Source organism: Lissotriton vulgaris, chromosome 8, assembly GCF_964263255.1.
Source record: "Lissotriton vulgaris chromosome 8, aLisVul1.2, whole genome shotgun sequence".
Lineage (NCBI taxonomy): Eukaryota > Metazoa > Chordata > Amphibia > Caudata > Salamandridae > Lissotriton > Lissotriton vulgaris.
The window spans coordinates 1,111,119,343-1,111,140,099 of record NC_141696.1 but is presented as its reverse complement, the minus strand read 5'-3'; the positions used below and the strand labels follow the sequence as shown (position 1 = coordinate 1,111,140,099).

The window sequence follows — 20,757 nt, the reverse complement described above, 5'->3', positions numbered from 1 at the left end:
CGGATACAAAAAAAATCAATCCAAACCATAAACCTATCTGAGCAGCCATTGGTGCCCAGACACCCTGCTTCTACATTCCCATTAGCCTCAACCGATCAATTGAAGAAAATCTCGGTACCCTGTTATTATTCCACCAGTCGCTAGCATGTGCAAGCCCTTACAAGCATGTGTACTCCATAATTGTTAGTCTACATAGAAACAATAGGGGAATGTCTAAAAGATGACCTTGATCGCAAAGGAGAAAGTGAAATATTGACAGGGGCTAACACAAAGAATAGGAATTAGCCTGTTGTTCTCACCATCAAAAGCAAAGGCTTTGGTTGAGTATTCTTATTACCATTTAAGGTGCAGACTGTAAGACTAACTCCAGTCTAAACAAATAGGTCTGGCAGTTGCTGCCAGCCTTTTGTTTTTTTTTACTGCTTGTTTTGTTAAGGTTTTGGTCAAACGTTATTTTTGAGGAGCCCCCAGTCCCTCGCCAAGTGTTTCTGCATTCTTATGGATTTGCAACATTTGCCCCATAATCCACCAGGGAACAGAGGCAACAAACACGAGCACAGCCAGGGAAAAGATGCAAGAAGAAAACACGTGCACAGCCAGGGAACAGAGGCAACAAACACGAGCACAGCCAGGGAACAGAGGCAAGAAGAAAACACGCGCACAGCCAGGGAACAGAGGCAACTAACACGAGCACAGCCAGGGAACAGAGGCAAGAAGAAAACACGCGCACAGCCAGGGAACAGAGGCAACTGCCATGAGCACAGCCAGGGAACAGAGGCAAGAAGAAAATACGCGCACAGCCAGGGAACAGAGGCAACTGACACGAGCACAGCCAGGGAACAGAGGCAAGAAGAAAACACGAGCACAGCTAGGGAACAGAGGCAACAAACCCGAGCACAGCCAGGGAACAGAGGCAAGAAGAAAACACGATCATCAGCAGGGAACAGAGGCAAGAATATCGAGCACAAGCAGGGAACAGAGGCAAGAAAAAAACGATGACAAGCAGGGAAAGATCAGCAGCAAGAAAAAAAAGAGCTATGCATACGGTGTGAGATTGTCAGATGTATCTGACTTTAATTGTGATTATACTAGTAACCATTTAATGGCTATTTAAATAGCACTTACTATTGTTTATTTAATTTCTTTTATAGCACTACTCATTCCATTGTAGGGTATTAGAGTGCTTCACAACGCACATACCATACAACCAATGAATCATACCAGTGGGTAAACCAATGTACAGACAATGTTACATAAGACAATGAGCGATACAAGGTGTAGGAGGCACATATAATTCATACCTTTAGGCATTATATGTTAAGAATGCTTAGTTTACCTGCATTATTATCCCCTAAAAATTGCTGCGCACAATTAGAATTATGAAGCATGTGCCTTAACTTCTATTTTAAATTAGAGCTTGTTTGCGACAAATTAATTAAACCAGGTCAGAATGTACTGCTACATGTGACCGACCTTGTTGCCAATCTGTCGCTTAGCAGAAGAGGATAATTTGACTCCCCTTTTCATGAATCCGCCCCTCGTGACTCCACACCTTTCTGCGGCCACACCTTGACCGTCAATTGATGGGATCCTGCAATGTGTTTTTTTCTCCTTTCCAGCACTGTTGCATAGTGAAAACAATATTATGTTTCTTTTAATTGAACCTCACTCCTCTTTTGGCAGTTCCCCTTTCTTGCGGGTTCGCCCTCTGCACTGGGCAGCATTGAGCAGTTGCCGGATAACATGGGGGATGAGAAGAAGCCGGGCCGGGAAGGGAGCAGAGGAAAGACTCCTGCACCCAAGGGGCGAGGGGCACAAATTAAGGCAACTTCGCATACTGATGGACAGGCACGGGATACCATCAAAAGGGGTAGCAGAAAGGGGGCAACAGGGGCTAAGAAGTCAACAACTGAAGATGAGACTGTGAGAAGTTGGCCCGATATGCAACGTTCGCTATTCTAGCGACCGCTATGTATCGTTCCAACGACCCTTATGGTGTTTGGTTGTAAGTCAACCTATAGACCAGCTATCCTAGTAGCGTGGATACGAGCAGTCTAAGGCTAAAGACTCGAGAGGGCGTGTTAAGCCAGCTGTTTACCACACATGTACCCCTTGAACACCCAGTGAAAGGACACCACACAAGTGTTATGAAAATAAACAGTATATTTATTAAGAATCACAACAGCCCTGTACTCTTTATGAGGACAGGGTACTTAGCACAAACCAAATCTCTTTAGCAAATACTTTAAGTGCACAGTTAAACAAGTGTCCGAGGACACGGAAAGGTTAAGGCAAGTCGGAAGCGAGGGACTCGGGACCCTAGAGTAAGGAGGCTATGCAGGCACTGAAATGCCGAGTTACCTAGCCACGAGGGCTGCGGCTGCACAAGTCTTACAGGCGTCGGGGTCTTCGCTGACGAGCCAGGAGCCGGAAGAAAAGGAGTTGCTGGCCGGCGACCAGTGATGAATAGTTCGTAGAGATCCAAGCCTGGATCGGAGATTGATGAAACCTGAAAGCAGAGGGGACCAAGTTCGTACTACTAGCCAGTAGTCAGAGGGTACCAGGAAGGCACCGGTTGGCCGTCACCTCGACCAGGTGAGTGGGCGACGCTAGGCTCTGCAGTCTCACGGACCAGGAGGCGTTGTCGGCGACCACGGTGGAGGTGCGAGCTGTCCCACGACGGATGTCGCTGTCGGCGTCTTGAGTGGACCAGGAGGGCCCAGGGTGCTTCTCGAAAAGGTGGAAGCAAGGGCCAGTCTGGAGCAACCAGACCGGCAGTGATGATTCTCGGATGTCGTCACAGAAGGGCACAAGCCAGCGGCTAGTGACCAGGCGACGTGCTGAGCTGCGAGCAGAAGGGCCCCACGCAGATCGTGGAGATGCTGGGGGACTGCACTTCGGAGCTGGAGCGGCTCAGGGTCGGGGCTTCTCGGACCCCAGAGCACTCACCAGAGAGTTACCTCGATGGTCGTGCTGGGTTTAAGAGCGTGCAGGTTCTGATGATGGCCGGTCCCTCGAGGTCTCGTCGCACCCACAGATCACAGCTGAGCTGATGACGTGGGTAGAGGTCAGAGGTGCCAGGGAAGCCGGTTCTCGTCGAGCTGGGCCGTCGGATTCCTTGAGGAAGGACTTACAGCAAACCGCAGAGTTCTTAGATGGTGCCCGCTGATGCAGGGTGACTACTCCTTAGCCACAAGGGAGAAATCTTGAGAAGAGTCTTGAAGTCCTTTCGTAGAAAGTATTCTTGATTCAAAGATGATCTAATTTGGAAGGGTCCCCGCTCCGGCCTTTATCCTAAAGAAAGGGGTGGGTACATGACTAGGTCCTGCCCTAAGGGTGGGACCAGGAAGGGGGGTAGTTACACCCCTCTCCCCTGCCGGACTTTCCCCAGGCCAGGGCTGTCGCCCCTGGAACTGGTTCTAACCGGCAGATGCGTAGTGAGCACCGGGGTGCCACTCCGCAGTCACCTTCTCGCAAAAGCCCTACCTACCCAGAATACACAAACCCTGTCTGGGACGGTGCGAACACCGCCCTCGACAGGAAACCCTTTGTCCAAGTGCTCCTCGCTGGAAGGACTCCCAGCAGCAGGAGGTCAGACTCGTGTCTGTGGTGGCAGCGTCCATTTTGTGGAGCTGAGGCTTTCGTTAACTTTAACCGGGGTTCACAGTTACGTACATGTCGTGTCCCTCTAGAAGGGCGGAATGCTAACCTCGTCGCCAGAGTTGGTGAGAGGGCAGCATCCCGATTCGTATGACACCTTACTCGACATGTCTTGATAACGCGACACCGAAGTTACCGATGTGGCACGCGTTATCATGGAACAGCCATTGGGTCTTGTCTCCGCAAGCTGCAACCGGCTCGGCTCGTGCCCGAACACAGTTCACATGAGCCCATGCACTCTGCCTTCAGGATTGTCAAGGCCTGCCATAGGAGTGACTGATAGGAACTCGGGTGTCCATTGTATGGTTAGATATAGAGCTACTATATCTAAAGCAAAGGGTGATTACACGACTTCGCCCCAGCTGTCATGCAGCCAGTTGTGTCAAATTTAGGAGGCCAGCCAGGGGTGGCATAATACATGCTGCAGCCCCTGGCGGCCCTGGGTACACCTATGCCCTGAGTTACAGGGTCTGATAAGGTGGCCCAGTACCAATTGGTAAATGCACCTAGGGTACATGTTGTAATTTAGAAAGAGAACAGCCAGGCTGTGGGTCTGATTGGCAGGCCCACAGCCAGAGAAAGTCGTAAACCAGTGAAACAAAAGCAAAAAATCTGGGTGATCATAGGATTGCAGACCCTACTCTCCTACATGACCCCCCCCCAAACGTCGGAACAACTAGCTAACCTTGACCAGGTAAGTCTTCTTGTTCTAAGTGGAAATATCTGGAGAGCCCATCGGCATTGCCATGATCAGTACCAGGTCTATGTTCCACTGTGAAGTCCATCCCCTGTAGGGAAATGGACCACCTAAGCAGTTTGGGGTTTTCACCCTTCATCTGATTTAGCCACAAGAGGGGCTTATGGTCGGTCTGAATCTTGAAGTGAGTGCCAAACAAGTATGGCCTCAGCTTCTTCAGGGCCCAAACCACAGCAAAGGCCTCCCTCTCAATAGCTGACCAATTCTTCTCTCTAGGGGTCAGCCTTCTGCTTATAAAAGCAATGGGCTGGTCTTGACCATCAAAATTCAGTTGAGAAAGAACAGCTCCCACACCCAACTCAGAAGCATCTGTTTGGACAATGAATGGTTTGGAGTAGTCCGGACTCTTGAGGATAGGCGCCGTGCACATGGCCTGCTTTAGGTCATCGAATGCTTTTTGACAGCTCGCTGTCCACTGAACCTTTTTTGGCATTTTCTTACTTGTCAGTTCATTTAATGGTGTCACGATGGAACCATAGTTCCTGACAAACTTCCTATAGTAACCAGTCAGGCCCAAGAAAGCTCGAACCTGAGTCTGGGTTGTTGGAGGAGCCCAGTCCCTGATTGACTGTATCTTGCTCTCCAGTGGCTGAACCTGACCTCCACCTACAAGGTGGCCCAGGTATACAACCTGTGTCTGCCCTATCTGGCACTTGGTGGCCTTGATAGTGAGGCCTGCTGCTTGCAGCGCCTCCAATGTCTTCCGCAGGTGGACCAGGTGATCCTCCCAGGTGGAGCTAAAGACAGCAATATCGTCAAGATACGCCGCACAGAAGTCATCCAGCCCAGTAAGGACGTGATTCACCAACCGTTGGAAGGTGGCAGGTGCATTTTTCAGACCAAAGGGCATCACCACGAACTGATAATGCCCACCAGGGGTTGAAAATGCTGTTTTAGGCTTGGCGTCCTCAGCTAACCTGATTTGCCAATACCCAGCTGTCAGGTCAAACGTACTTAAGTAGTTGGCCGAAGCCAGCCTATCAATAAGCTCGTCTGCCCTTGGTATTGGGTGGGCGTCAGTCTTAGTGACTGCATTGAGACCCCTGTAGTCTACGCAGAACCTCATCTCTCTCTTACCACCCTGGGTGTGAGGTTTCGGCACTAGAACTACGGGACTAGCCCAAGGGCTATCCGAGGGTTCAATGACTCCCAGCTCCAACATTTTCTGCACTTCACTTTTGATGCAGTCTCTAACGTGATCAGGCTGCCTGTAGATTTTACTCTTTACGGGCAAGCTGTCACCAGTGTCGACCTCATGGGTACACCAATCGGTCTGACTGGGTGTCAGAGAAAACAGATGTCGGAACGACTGAAGAACCTGTTTACAGTCGCTCTGTTGATGTTCGGAGAGGCTGCCACAAAAGACAACACCGTCTACCGAGCCATCGTCAGGATTCTGAGTGAGCAGGTCGGGGAGAGGGTCACTCTCCTCTTCCTGTCCCTCATCTAGGGCCATGAGCAAACTCATGTCCTTCCTGTCGACATATGCTTTTAGCCTGTTGACATGAAGCACCCTGTGGGGGCTCCGGGGAGTTCCCAGGTCGACCAGGTAGGTGACCTCTCCCTTTTTCTCCAGGATGGTGTGGGGCCCGGACCATTTGTCCTTGAGTGCTGCTGGGGCCACTGGCTCCAACACCCACACCTTCTGTCCGGGCTGGTAAACAGTCAAGACAGCCTTTTGGTCATGCCAAGTTTTTTGGAGTTCTTGGCTGGCCTTAAGGTTTTCGGATGCCTTCTCCATGTATTCAGCCATCCGCGAGCGGAGGCCGAGCACATAGTCCACTATGTTGGTTGCCGGCTTTTTGAGAGGTCTCTCCCATCCTTCCTTCACCAAACACAGGGGTCCCCTTACAGGATGCCCGTACAAAAGTTCAAAAGGGCTGTAGCCAACCCCCTTCTGTGGGACTTCTCTGTAGGCGAACAAAAGGCAGGGGATCAGGACGTCCCATCTACGCCGAAGCTTTTCCGGTAGTCCATGAATCATCCCTTTTAGGGTCCTGTTGAATCTCTCAACAAGCCCATTGCATTGTGGATGATAGGGTGTAGTGAACTTGTAGTTGACACCACATTCCTTCCACATAGCAGTTAAGTAGCTCGACATAAAGTTTGCACCTCTGTCGGAGACGACCTCCTTAGGGAAGCCCACTCTGGAGAATACTCCAACCAGGGCTCTTGCCACAACAGGTGCTGTAGTGGTCCTAAGGGGAATAGCTTCAGGGTACCTGGTGGCATGATCCACTACCACCAGTATAAACTTGTGCCCTGATGCTGTTGGCGGTTCCATGGGACCGACGATGTCGATCCCCACCCGTTCAAAGGGCACCCCCACCACAGGCATTGGTATAAGGGGGGCCTTTGTCGTGCCACCTGACTTACCACTGGCTTGGCAAGTGACACAGGAGCGGCAAAACTCCTTGGTATCTTCATTCATGTGAGGCCAGTGAAAGTGCGAGACAAGCCTGTCCCACGTTTTCGTCTGGCCTAAGTGACCTGCTAAGGGAATCTCGTGGGCCAAGGTAAGTAGGAAACCACGCTGAGACAAGGGGACGACCAGCCTCCTGGTCATGCCAGGCTTGGGGTCTCTTGACTCAGTGTACAGGAGTCCATCTTCCCAGTATACCTTGTGGGTACCTGTGGCGTTCCCAGCAGCCTCAGCAGCAGCCTGCTGTCTGAGGGGTTCAAGAGAAGGGCAGTCTAACTGGTCCTTCCCCAGGTCTTCTCTTGAGGGTCCCCCTGAGCCCAAGAATTCAACTTGATCAAGTTCGAACTCCCGAGGCTCAGTTTCCCTCAATTCCTGTAGGTCAGCCTCCTCTGAGACTTGATCCTCGACCTGGGGCAAGGGGGAAGGCGCAGCCTTAACCCTACTGCTCTTTTTCTTGGGAGGTGTCTGGTCCGTTGTCCCAGGATCCAGCACCTGTTCAGTGGGGCATTTCCTGACCTGTGACCTAGTCACAGCGAACACATGTGCTGGCAAACCTAACATTTCCATGTGAGTCCGGTGCTCCACTTCTGACCATTGTGACGACTCCAAATCATTGCCCAACAAACAATCCACTGGGAGGTCTGGACTAACTACAACCTTCTTTTGGCCAGTTACCCCTCCCCAGGAGAAAGCTACAATTGCCATACTGTGATTGGTAGTGACATTGCTTGCATTGGTCACCAGGAATTCTGTACCTGGCATGATCTGTCCAGGGTCCACAAAGTTAGGCGTCACCATGGTGACGCTGGCACAAGTGTCCCTATAGGCCTGAGCCATCTTTCCATTTATGAAAGGCGTCTGTCGGTATTTGCCCAGCGTATTGGGACTTATGTCAGGGGACACGTCCGCGTCCCCCGTACTGACAAGGACAGCCTGAGTGAGTGTGCCAACTAAGTTGTCACGCCCCTCAGAACCCAGGGTTAACCCTACTAAACCCTTGGGAGGCGCACTACCACTGCTGACTGTACTAGGGGGCACAGGTGCCTTAGGGGCTGCAGTGGCAGGAGTCTGCCCTCCTCCTTTCTTGGTGCACTCACTAAACCAGTGAGATTTACTTTTACAGTACTGGCACCATCTTTTGGATTGGCCTTCTTTCTTCTTTTGGGGAGCCTGACCCCCACCCTCTTTGGGTTGTTGGGGACCTGTCGAAGACTTCTGGTCATTTTGTTCCCCCTTAGAATCTTTACCCTTCTGGTCTGCTTTCTTCTGACCACCTTGATTCTGGCCCTGGTTCTGTTTAACTCTCGTACGAACCCATTTGTCTGCCTTCTGCCCCAATTCTTGGGGAGAGGTCAGATCCGAGTCGACAAGATGCTGATGCAACAACTGGTTCTGACAATTGTTTAAAATTTGTTCTCTCATCATCAAATTATACAATCCTTTGTAATCAGTAACCTTACTGCCCAGCAACCAGCCCTCAAAAGCCTTAGTGGCACAATCGACAAAATCAGACCAATCTTGAGACTGCGTTTTCTGGGTATCCCTGAACAGCACCCTGTACTGCTCAGTGGTTAGGCCGAACCCTTCAACGAGTGTATTCTTCAAGACTTGGTAATTATTAGCGTCCTCTACCCTTGTGGTGAGGAGCTTGTCTCTTCCTTTTCCTTCAAAGGAGAGCCACAAGATAGCTGCCCACTGACTCTGGGGAACGCCTTGCACAGTGCAGGCCCTCTCCAAAGCAGTAATCCATTTGTGGATGTCGTCCCCTTGTTTAAAGGGGGGCACTATCTTCCCAAGGTGTTTCGTATCGAAACTCTTTCCCCTATTACTAGGTACATTGCTGCCACCAGTGCGGATTGCCCCACTTAACTGTTGCTCTCTAGCGAAAGCAAGCTTTTCCTTGGCCAGGGCAAGTTCTTCCCTTTCGATCCTTAGATTAGCTGCCCTTTCTTTCGCTTCGTACACTCTCCTCTGAGGGGACGTCATCCCTCTTTGAGAAGAGTTGCGAGAGCCGTTGGTATGAAGGGATCTGCCAGAGTCTCTTGACAGAGATCGGGCTCGTCCATTCCCCAGGTTAAGCGGAACCGACAGCAGCGCCGGGGTTCCCCCAGTACCACTATCGTGTCTGCTTAAGTTGGACCGTGTTAGTCTGACGACTTCTACCTGTCCCTTATCTGCCTCGTCCCCAGAGAGATCCTCATCCTCATCCTCCTCCACATCCTCGTTCTCGGTTGCGAGGTGAATGAGGTCAGGATCGTCCCGGGTTCCCTCGAGGGGAGGCATGTCTCCTTCTGGATTAGAAGAGCTACGAAGTTTCTCAGCTCTCCTGGCATCATAAGTCTCCAAGAGACCAATCAGAAAGGACGTTGTGGGGTTAGACCCCTGCTGAATCTTCCGGGAGTGACACAGTCGTCTTAACTCCTTGAAGCTCAGCACAGTATATCCTGAAGGGATGACCTGTGGAGGGTCAACTGCCACAAGGGGAGACTCAGAGTTTCCTCCTTGGCCCGACATACTGTTTCTAGTGTGGTGTAAGTGATGCACCTACCTACACTATGTGTTTTCCTACTGATCCCTTGCTAAGAGTTGTAGCCAAGGTGTGCTAAGCCTTGAGGAGCTACAACAGCTGGTTCAGTAGAACTCAGAGTATTCTAAGCTTTAGTTATATGTACTAACAGTACTTGCGCGATCTTTCAACAAGATATTCTTAGGATACGTGTGGTAAAACAACAGCAAGCTCAAATCCCAACCGCTGCTCACCAATGTGAGAAGTTGGCCCGATATGCAACGTTCGCTATTCTAGCGACCGCTATGTATCGTTCCAACGACCCTTATGGTGTTTGGTTGTAAGTCAACCTATAGACCAGCTATCCTAGTAGCGTGGATACGAGCAGTCTAAGGCTAAAGACTCGAGAGGGCGTGTTAAGCCAGCTGTTTACCACACATGTACCCCTTGAACACCCAGTGAAAGGACACCACACAAGTGTTATGAAAATAAACAGTATATTTATTAAGAATCACAACAGCCCTGTACTCTTTATGAGGACAGGGTACTTAGCACAAACCAAATCTCTTTAGCAAATACTTTAAGTGCACAGTTAAACAAGTGTCCGAGGACACGGAAAGGTTAAGGCAAGTCGGAAGCGAGGGACTCGGGACCCTAGAGTAAGGAGGCTATGCAGGCACTGAAATGCCGAGTTACCTAGCCACGAGGGCTGCGGCTGCACAAGTCTTACAGGCGTCGGGGTCTTCGCTGACGAGCCAGGAGCCGGAAGAAAAGGAGTTGCTGGCCGGCGACCAGTGATGAATAGTTCGTAGAGATCCAAGCCTGGATCGGAGATTGATGAAACCTGAAAGCAGAGGGGACCAAGTTCGTACTACTAGCCAGTAGTCAGAGGGTACCAGGAAGGCACCGGTTGGCCGTCACCTCGACCAGGTGAGTGGGCGACGCTAGGCTCTGCAGTCTCACGGACCAGGAGGCGTTGTCGGCGACCACGGTGGAGGTGCGAGCTGTCCCACGACGGATGTCGCTGTCGGCGTCTTGAGTGGACCAGGAGGGCCCGGGGTGCTTCTCGAAAAGGTGGAAGCAAGGGCCAGTCTGGAGCAACCAGACCGGCAGTGATGATTCTCGGATGTCGTCACAGAAGGGCACAAGCCAGCGGCTAGTGACCAGGCGACGTGCTGAGCTGCGAGCAGAAGGGCCCCACGCAGATCGTGGAGATGCTGGGGGACTGCACTTCGGAGCTGGAGCGGCTCAGGGTCGGGGCTTCTCGGACCCCAGAGCACTCACCAGAGAGTTACCTCGATGGTCGTGCTGGGTTTAAGAGCGTGCAGGTTCTGATGATGGCCGGTCCCTCGAGGTCTCGTCGCACCCACAGATCACAGCTGAGCTGATGACGTGGGTAGAGGTCAGAGGTGCCAGGGAAGCCGGTTCTCGTCGAGCTGGGCCGTCGGATTCCTTGAGGAAGGACTTACAGCAAACCGCAGAGTTCTTAGATGGTGCCCGCTGATGCAGGGTGACTACTCCTTAGCCACAAGGGAGAAATCTTGAGAAGAGTCTTGAAGTCCTTTCGTACAAAGTATTCTTGATTCAAAGATGATCTAATTTGGAAGGGTCCCCGCTCCGGCCTTTATCCTAAAGAAAGGGGTGGGTACATGACTAGGTCCTGCCCTAAGGGTGGGACCAGGAAGGGGGGTAGTTACACCCCTCTCCCCTGCCGGACTTTCCCCAGGCCAGGGCTGTCGCCCCTGGAACTGGTTCTAACCGGCAGATGCGTAGTGAGCACCGGGGTGCCACTCCGCAGTCACCTTCTCGCAAAAGCCCTACCTACCCAGAATACACAAACCCTGTCTGGGACGGTGCGAACACCGCCCTCGACAGGAAACCCTTTGTCCAAGTGCTCCTCGCTGGAAGGACTCCCAGCAGCAGGAGGTCAGACTCGTGTCTGTGGTGGCAGCGTCCATTTTGTGGAGCTGAGGCTTTCGTTAACTTTAACCGGGGTTCACAGTTACGTACATGTCGTGTCCCTCTAGAAGGGCGGAATGCTAACCTCGTCGCCAGAGTTGGTGAGAGGGCAGCATCCCGATTCGTATGACACCTTACTCGACATGTCTTGATAACGCGACACCGAAGTTACCGATGTGGCACGCGTTATCATGGAACAGCCATTGGGTCTTGTCTCCGCAAGCTGCAACCGGCTCGGCTCGTGCCCGAACACAGTTCACATGAGCCCATGCACTCTGCCTTCAGGATTGTCAAGGCCTGCCATAGGAGTGACTGATAGGAACTCGGGTGTCCATTGTATGGTTAGATATAGAGCTACTATATCTAAAGCAAAGGGTGATTACACGACTTCGCCCCAGCTGTCATGCAGCCAGTTGTGTCAAATTTAGGAGGCCAGCCAGGGGTGGCATAATACATGCTGCAGCCCCTGGCGGCCCTGGGTACACCTATGCCCTGAGTTACAGGGTCTGATAAGGTGGCCCAGTACCAATTGGTAAATGCACCTAGGGTACATGTTGTAATTTAGAAAGAGAACAGCCAGGCTGTGGGTCTGATTGGCAGGCCCACAGCCAGAGAAAGTCGTAAACCAGTGAAACAAAAGCAAAAAATCTGGGTGATCATAGGATTGCAGACCCTACTCTCCTACAGAGACAACAACCAAAAAAGCCAGTTCGAGGTGCGAAGGCAAGTTTGTTCCCGCCAGCGGCCCCTCCAGCACAGACGTGGTGGCTAAGGCTTCGGTACCGATATCTTACGTTTTACCACCAAACCATCAAAGTCCCTGGTGTGCTCATCACCCCGGGAGCCGAACGCCATCTCTCCAATTTCACCCCGACCACCACCTCACAGCAGCGAGGATGATACAACAGCCACAAAAGCCAGTTCGAGAGGAAAAAGCAAGTCTGTTCCCGCCAGCGGCCCCTCCAGCACAGACTGGGTGGCTAAGGCTTTGGCATCCCCTGGCAGTGTAGCAAGTTCTGCGACCAAACCATCAAAGTCCCCGGTGTGCTCATCACCCCGGGAGTTTTTCTCAATCTCTCCAATTTCACCCCGACCACCACCTCACAGCAACCGGGGCAAGTCTTTGAGGGATGTGGCGAATGGTGTACGGCTCCGCACGCACCAGATCTTGCGGGCTGTGGAAGACGTGAACCCCTTAATTAGCGACGTTATTCGCTGCATCAAAGAGCACCCCATGTTTGCAGATACAGAGAGGTTGCCCACGGGCAGCTACTACATGAAGGTGAGTGCACAGTGGGGAGCCTGGGCTGGGGTGGCTTTCTATCTCAAGGGAACATCGTTATGACCGCATTTACCGGCTTACCCTGGCGTCGACCGGTTACGATTCGGTAACGCGGTACCTGCCCTCCAAACCGGGGCTGCCGGATCGAATTAATTGAGCATTGAGTCTTATACAAATGACTTGCCTCGCACTGCGCCGGCAATTTGAGGTTTAATGAAAAAGGCAATATAACTGTCTGTCCTGATGATGGTTCCCATGACCCTTTAGGGGAACCGAAACGCCGTCGACTTGCTCATGCACCCTATACAGATGTTTGATTGTATAGATTGATGTAACGGTGCTTATTGATATTTTCTGTACAATGTATATGTAAGCAGAAAAACGTTTGTTTTGCCTCTAAACCTTTCCTATTTTCACCAACGGTAATCACCCCGCTAGTGTTGGGCACAGGCTTGTGTACCACACAGGGGCTTTGTGGAAGGTATCCTTGTTCAACTTTTGAAATTTCTGTTTATTCAGTAAACTCGAAGGACCCCTGTCCGGCTGGACAAGTCCTTCCAAAATATAGATTTGATTTCGTCTATATTTATTGGTTGTTTACTGCTTCATGCACGGGACCATTGTTGTTTCACAAAATTTCTATCTCAAGGAGCACATGTGGTCTAACTGCAGAGCTGCCGACTTTGGGACTTGCGAACCAGTTTCAAGCCCCGGCATTACTTAAAAAAAAAAACGTAACATCCTGTGATTAAAGGCAAATCCTGTGTGTACAACAAATTAGTTTGTAAAAATGTTGTTGGCCGTACTCCTGCATAAATATGATGCAAAGGCACACACCGTAAATGATAACCGCAAGTGAAATCAATTCGTGAGACATGCATTGTTCTGGTAGGATAAACTGAAAGTCCAGTGACGTTATAAGCCCCGTCCTTTTCAGTCTGGGGGGCGTGTTTTGGACTGAGAGAAAGAACCGAAAAAACACACCCCTCAATCCGAAAAAGACAGGGCTTACATCGTCACTGGGACCTCTTCTCCAATGGCTGGCCAGCGTTTAGGAGGCCAGCCAATGGAGAAGAGGGACAGGGTTAACCTCGCTACTAAGAGACATAAGATCTCACCAGCGAGTCTGCGCATGCGCAGCCTACGCTAGCCGAGACCTAAAAACGAGTCTCGTGCCCCTTTTTCCAGGCAATAATTGCACGCTCTGTCGTGAAACCCATGCTTCTCGTGACTTTAGAAGTCAAGGCGGCTCCTGAATTTTTCTTGAAGAACACCTGTTCCCCTTCCTCTGTGGACCTGGTAATCAGCAACCTGAAGCAAGTATGGTGCTTGTGTAATATATTGTATTTATACAAAAATGTGTAGTAATAAAAAAGAGGTTCATGATTTAGATGATCATCTTTGGATTTTCGGGGGTTCTTGTGATTTCTTTTCCTCGAGAATGGCAGCACACCACACCGGCCCAAACAGACACGACAATCCTCGTCATTACTATGCCAAAGCACTGCAGCCTCCAGCCGGATGTATTTATTTGGAAGGCATCAGATGCATTTGTAAGTGTGGAAACTGACTTGTAGTGGACACATATATGCCAATGATAAGTAAATAGGGATCAATTGTTTATTTTAGACAAATTTCCATAGTGGGTAAAGTCAGCCTGAATAAATCAGACTGAACGGAACCGAAACTCCATTATGGATGAATGTCAAGGAGCCAAAAATAGAATTATCTGTTTTGGAAAATGTAAAAAAACAAAAAAAAAATGTGTGTGGGGGGGAAGGGGGTTAAGGGGGTTGCAGTAGTCTTTCTTTTATGTCTACTGCTACCTAGTCGGTATACATAGAAAAAACTGATGACACAATACAGGCAACAAGATAAAGAAAGAGGATTGCGGAGTCATAGATCGTGTAGGGGAGTATGTTAAGGTGATATTGAAATAAACAAGCATTGGCAAAGCCAATAGGTCTCAGTAATCTGAGATCTATCTGCATTGCCAATACAAATGTCTTTTAGTTGCTTTTCCACTGCCTCTGTATTTAATAAATTATTTTTTGTTATGTTATGCTATGTTATGTTAGCAAAATTTATAAAGCGCATGGCTACCCCAGCACCGGGGCGTCCCAGCGCTGGCAGATCGAGCAGCAAAGGTAAAGTGGAAGCTAGGAAGACTGACAACCCAGAGAGACCAGTACGGGCGTAGCAGGGCAAGAAAACGCCCCAGCTAGATGGAAGCGAACAGCCAGGTTCTAATCTGTTTTCTGAAGGCCAGGTGGTCTTGGGTGAATCAGGCCGCGATTGGGATAGAGTTCCAACGGAGAGGGGCTAGAGACCTAAAAGAGCGCCCTCCTGCTCTGCTCCTGCGCACCCTGGGAGTGCAGGCCAGGTGCAGATCAGTGGAGCGCAGAGCCCGTGTGGGTGCATACAATGAGCATAGGCCCTTCAACCGGGAGCCAGTGTAAGCGTCGCAAGAGATGGGAAGTGTGACAGTATTTAGTGAGGGCAAACCGAGAATGGGCAGCAGCGTTCTGGGCCCGTTGTAATCTCTTCGTGACCATTTTAAAGGTACCCAGTAGAAGTCCGTTACAGTAGTCCAGACGAGACAAGACTACTGATTGAATGATCATCTAACGGATGGGGTCAGCAAAGAATCCTAGGATGGGCTTCAACCCACGTAGGTGGCCAAAGCAGGTGCCTGCCACTTTTTTGGCAAGCAGTTCAAAGGGCAGGGAATTATCCATTAGAACCCCTACATTTTTTACTGAGTTCTTTGGTTGGGGCGGAGGACCCAACTCAGCGGGCCACCATTGGTGGTTCCAATTGTGCGAGTCTCTCCCAAACAGGTGCACCTCCGTTTTAGAAGAATTAAGTTGGAGGTAAATGTCCGCCAGCCAATCTGAGATTGCCAGGATGTCTTCCTGGAGCCTAAGTTTGTCTAGGCCGGGGCCTTTGGAGAAAGTAAACAGCAACTGCGTGTCGTCTGCGTAGGATAGCATCTTAATCCCCCGGACCTTGGCCAGAAGGGCCAGAGTGGCGGATGTACACGTTAAAGAGTGTAGGGCTCAGCGCAGAGCCCTGTGGGACACCGCAGTTGAGAGGATGGATATTGGACTGATGAGGGGGGGCATGTATCTGGAAGGAACGTTCAGATAAAAAAGATGCAAACCAGGCCCAGGCCATTCCACACACCCGATCTCCCTGAGTCGATGGAGCAGGATCACATGGGAGACCGCGTCGAAGGCCGCACTCAGATCAAGCAGCACCAATCTGTGGTGCCGCCCTCAACCAGTACCGCCCTCAGCTGCTCTGTGACTGCCATGCGGATTCCGTGCTATGATTAGACCGGAACCCGTTTTGTGACTTACCCAGAATCTCATTCTCCTCTAAATACTTGGTAAGGATGGTGTTTACATGGGATTCCATGACCTTCGCCAGGTAAGGGAGCAAGGAGATGGGCCGGAAGTTCTCAGAGGCAGATGCATCCAATGTGGACTTTTTTAGGATTGGAACGACCTTAGCGTGCTTCCATGATTTGGGGAGCACCGCTGACTGGAGTGATCTATTAATCAGTACATTCCCCTCAGTCAGGAGGCAGTCTTGGAACTTCCTGAAAATGTCAGGTTTGACAGGGTCGGCAGGAGAGCTGGATTTCACCTTATTAGAGATGATGTCCATGTCTTTACAGGACAGGGGGGGTAAGAATTGAAGACGGGGAGAGGAGTCTAAGATAGTGATAGGAGGCAAAGAATCCGGTGCCGCCCTACGCACATCAAGTGTAGTGTAGATGTGGTCAATTTTATGAATAAAGTACTGGGCTAGAGCTTCGCAGTGCTGGTTGGAGGAGATGAGATTATTGGTGGCTGCTATGGGTTTCGTCATATCATTGACAAGAGAAAATATGGTTTTAGAGGGATTGTCGCTTGAAGTGATTAGATTGGTATAATATGCGGCTTTGGCCTTTTGAACAAGCTTATGATAGGCTTTGATCGCCCGTCTATAGAGTTGTTTTGCTGAGGAGTCATAGGAGCGTCTCCAGGAGCGTTCCAAGGATTTGCAATGTTGTTTTTCCCACCTTAAAGACTCATTATACCACGCATGGGATTTTGTACGCTTAGTACAGGTCATTTTGTTTGGAATGCAGCAGTCTAATGTACTGCTAAGCCAGCTCCTATAGACCTTGTCCTCTTCCTCCAGATCGTTAGGCCAGGTTGGGCAGGAGGCTTTTAGGCTGGGCACAAAGCCTCCTGCTCATTCGTGATATGTTGGTGAAACCTGTGTAGGTAATTTGGATTCTTTTAGATTTATTTGTTCTGTCTCAAGGGTGTTTGTCAGTGGTTTAGTCATGGTGTATGACATCCCTGATATTGTGCAGCTTTGCTAAATACGATCTTTTCTAAACCTATGATGTTGCTAGCCACATCATATTGTTGGCGTAGTGTAGTATAAAGGGGAGAGGGCAGTTTGAAGAAATAGGAAGAGCATGCGCAGAGCATGCATAATGCAGAGCCAGCAGGGAAGCATACAAAGGGAGCATGCACAGGTCCGGCTGTGTGCTGTGGGCAACATTCACCTGGAAAGCACCATGCACAGGGCAGGGTCGGCATTTAAAGGGCAGAGTGGGCACAGATAGTAGGGGAACTAAAAAACAAATGTGTATACAGTAAAGAAATGCGGGCAGCCTTAAGGAAATATCCTCAATCGCGGGGAATGGTTTAAAATACTAGTTTAATGTCATGGCTCCACAATTGTTTCTAATACGATCACGTTATAGAAAGTAGGTCAGTGACCGTCAATAAGCCCTTCAGCGTTTTCGAGTAGTTTCAAGGCAATTTCTCTAGAGCGACTATAAGTTCCAATGTTGTACTTTCTGATATTTATCCCATTTTATGATTTTCACTACTTGTTTCAACTCGAGGCAGTGACACTCGGTGTGTTACACGTAGAGTAAAGGCATGCCAAACAAAAGTACACTGAAACGTTGGATATGTTATGTCACATTGAAGAAAATAATAAAGTAGTCCCAAAACAATGGATAAACATGGCCTACTGCTAAATAGGTTAAAAGGTAGGTGGGCGGTGCACTCGGAGAGGGCTAAACACCAAAAGAGGCATGAAGTATGCATGCTCTTCACAAATAGGGAGAATGAAAAATGAAGCAATGGTGGTGCCAGCAAATGGGAAGCCTATGGACGGGTTGTAAGCCCACAATGCAGATGCAGCAAGCCTCGGTTCGGGACAGTGCATGTGTGCCGTCTAGAGCAGAGACCTGAAAACTGAGGAATGAGGCAGGAGGATGACCACTAGGAAGAGAAGGGAGAACAACACTAAGGGTACTAAGGGAAAGGAGGAGAGTAAAATGATTCGGGAAAGGAGGAGAATGGGAAGCCCCCTTTAAATAGCCAAAAAGTAATCTAACCTGAAAAAAGTAATGTTTCTTCAAGAATGGCTTTTCTCCAGGCTGATTTTCTCAACCAGTTTAAACCATTCCTAAAGAAATATTAGTCAAAAATGTTTTCACGAAAGAAATGTCAGAACCATTTTCTTTGAATTCTTTATAGCTTTTTCCCTTGGAAACATTACAGATATATCTGTAACATGCATGTTACATTATAGCATAGGATTTGATATGCATTTCCATTTCCATACATATGTATCCATCATGTACACAGGACTCTACCACCTGAGCAGCTCCGTAACCGGAACGATTGTTCCGATATTGCTAGAGCTTAGTTGGTTAGTGTTCAGAGTTGCAGCTGTTGCTGTCTTCCATACTAATAGATTATTAAGCCATTTTGCCAACTAAATATGTCTGTAGTAGATCCCAAATGTCTTTGGATCCAGCCACTTCTGATAACTGTTGGCCATGGTTTTTGAAGTTTGTGTTACAGAAAATCAAGTTATTAAGCCAATCGGCAGATTTCGGGGTTGCCCCCTACCTCATGTCATGGCCATTCAATATTTACCTGGTAAAAGCACAATACCCACAGACTTTCTGCCCTTTTTAGCATATTCTTATTGTCTGACTTGACAGCACTGGTGTCGCCAGGCAATTATGTGAGCATCACTAGAGCCAAAAGTACATATGTTGATTGAGCCGAAGTTGTGTGCTTCCACAAAAAAAGTGCTTGCCTCCATGCAGCTGTGAACATTTTGTCTATTTATCCAGCTGGTTGACATTAAACTTTCAGCAGTTCTTTGCAATGCTTATTTAAGTATATTAGCGCTGTTTGCATGGGTTCCACCTGTAGGGTGAGACTAGTCATTTCTTTAACATTCTGGAACATTTGTTCCCAGTAATGAGCTATCTTGGGACACGTCCATGCTAGCTGGATGAAGTCTGCATCTTTGGCTGAGCATCTGTAACAGATCGCATTTTCCCAACCCCATATTTGAACATTGTAACTGGAGTAGGTTAAACTTGTGTAAGTATTTATAGTGTGTCAACTGATGCCTGTGGTTCATTCAGACTGTGTTTCTATGGCTGTAATAGAAGTCCCATTGTGCATTGGCTAGGACGGTCACTAGGTCTTGCGACCACCTATCTCTGGATCAATCCATTTCTGTTTGCATGTTGTGCATTACTGTGTTATACATTATAGTAACTAGTTTCTTTGGTGCTGGATCCGTTGCGATTTGTGTCAAAGTTTCCAGTCCAGCAGTTCTTGTGGGTATGATGGAAAGCTGTCCTTTACTAACTCACTTTCTTTGTAATCTTGGAATATACCTAGTGGAGAGCTATGTCCTCTGCTCAGAAAGTCAGTACATGCTATGATTGTTTGTTTATGTATAAATCCCCTAAATGTAAGAGTTTTCTATGGTGTAATTCTTTCATCATTAGTGGCTCATAAGCTAGAGCTTAGAGTTGTTTACTAGTTGTATAGACGCAGAGTATGGTATATCCACTCTGCATTTCTGCACTAGTCGTGACCATGCCCATATCATTCAGTCTACTGTGTGTATTACAGCCCGTGGCCTCAGGGCTTTTCATTATTATGTTTAATAGCTTATGTGGCTGAGCCAGGTCTTATTCTAGCCCTCGGTGTGGGCCCAGCCTTGTGTTGTGCATCCATTGTTTGGCAACATGCGCTTGTGCCACTAAATAATATATTTCAAGGTTTTGTGCTGCAAATCATAGGCACTGGAAGTAGGAGTGCAAGGGGTGCTGCAGCACTCTCAATGGAAACATGCTGGAGTTCAGAAGGTAAATGAGCCATTACAATGCCTTTACATTTTGTTTTTATCTTGTCACATTTGCTGTGCTTTCAAAGACAGAGGTCAAATTCAAGCTGTCTTCTGACAAATTGCTGCTTATTCTTTTAACATGTAGATTGGTGTTTACTTTTCATTCTCTGACTGCAAAGTTAGAGGATTTTGTAATGTGAACTATCTAACTGTCTTGCTGGGCCACAGGGCGAGTGGAAGGAATGGCTTTAGGATGCCAATTTTGTTTTTTAACATATGCTGTACACATATTTGAAAACATCGCAGTTAGGAAAGCACAAATGAAGAATATTTTTCTTTTGTGACTCTAAAGTGTGATGGCAACAAAGATTTTAATAGGATCAAAACAATTCAAGAGACACTTTTCTTGGTGACTTGCAGATGATAAATATTTGCTGAAACCTCATTTCTACTTATCAATGTTTGCATGTTTTATCAGTAAATCTGCATGTCTGTGCAAATTGTGTTGCCATTTTAGTGGAAAATGTGTTATCTGTAAATGACAGGGTGCTTTCACACCAAGCTTTAGTTATATATTTGCGACAATGTGCATGCACCATTGGCTACATACCAGACCCTTACTAATCTCCTGCTGAATAGATATGGCTCATTTGCTATACTTTCTTTGGGTGACACTTGGAGTTTTCCCAATCCTCATGACTTCAGTGATGCAGCATTGATGACAGCTCTCCTACTCTGAAAATTGTTCCAGCACCACTGCTGTGAATCCATCTTGGTTATATGGCTTTTGAATAATTTTTAGGCTGCCGCGTGGCTGCTTACCTGCCCATATCATTTTTATCAGCAGTGACTGGAGTTGATTAAAGAAAGCAGTACAGGATTGTGGTGGTAGTGTTTCTCAAGGGTGAGAAAGCGTCCGCACATATGAGCAATACAATTCTCTAAACACGTATACGTGTATTGTCACTTATATACAGTTCCTAATGTGAGGT

At 48.7% G+C, this 20,757-nt stretch overlaps 1 protein-coding gene and 1 long non-coding RNA gene across 11 annotated transcripts in view; one reads left to right on the top strand and one right to left on the bottom strand.

Annotated features, from left to right (window-relative positions):
- Positions 1 to 20,757, top strand: part of ELF1 (E74 like ETS transcription factor 1) — a 665,417-nt gene that overhangs the window by 228,996 nt on the left and 415,664 nt on the right. The window lies entirely within an intron of this gene.
- On the bottom strand, positions 780 to 14,349 carry LOC147698328 (uncharacterized). Its single transcript, XR_015299198.1, has 3 exons — positions 13,219 to 14,349; positions 11,996 to 12,624; positions 780 to 1,921 (listed from the first exon to the last, which is right to left on the bottom strand). It is a non-coding gene; the product is annotated as an uncharacterized LOC147698328 (long non-coding RNA).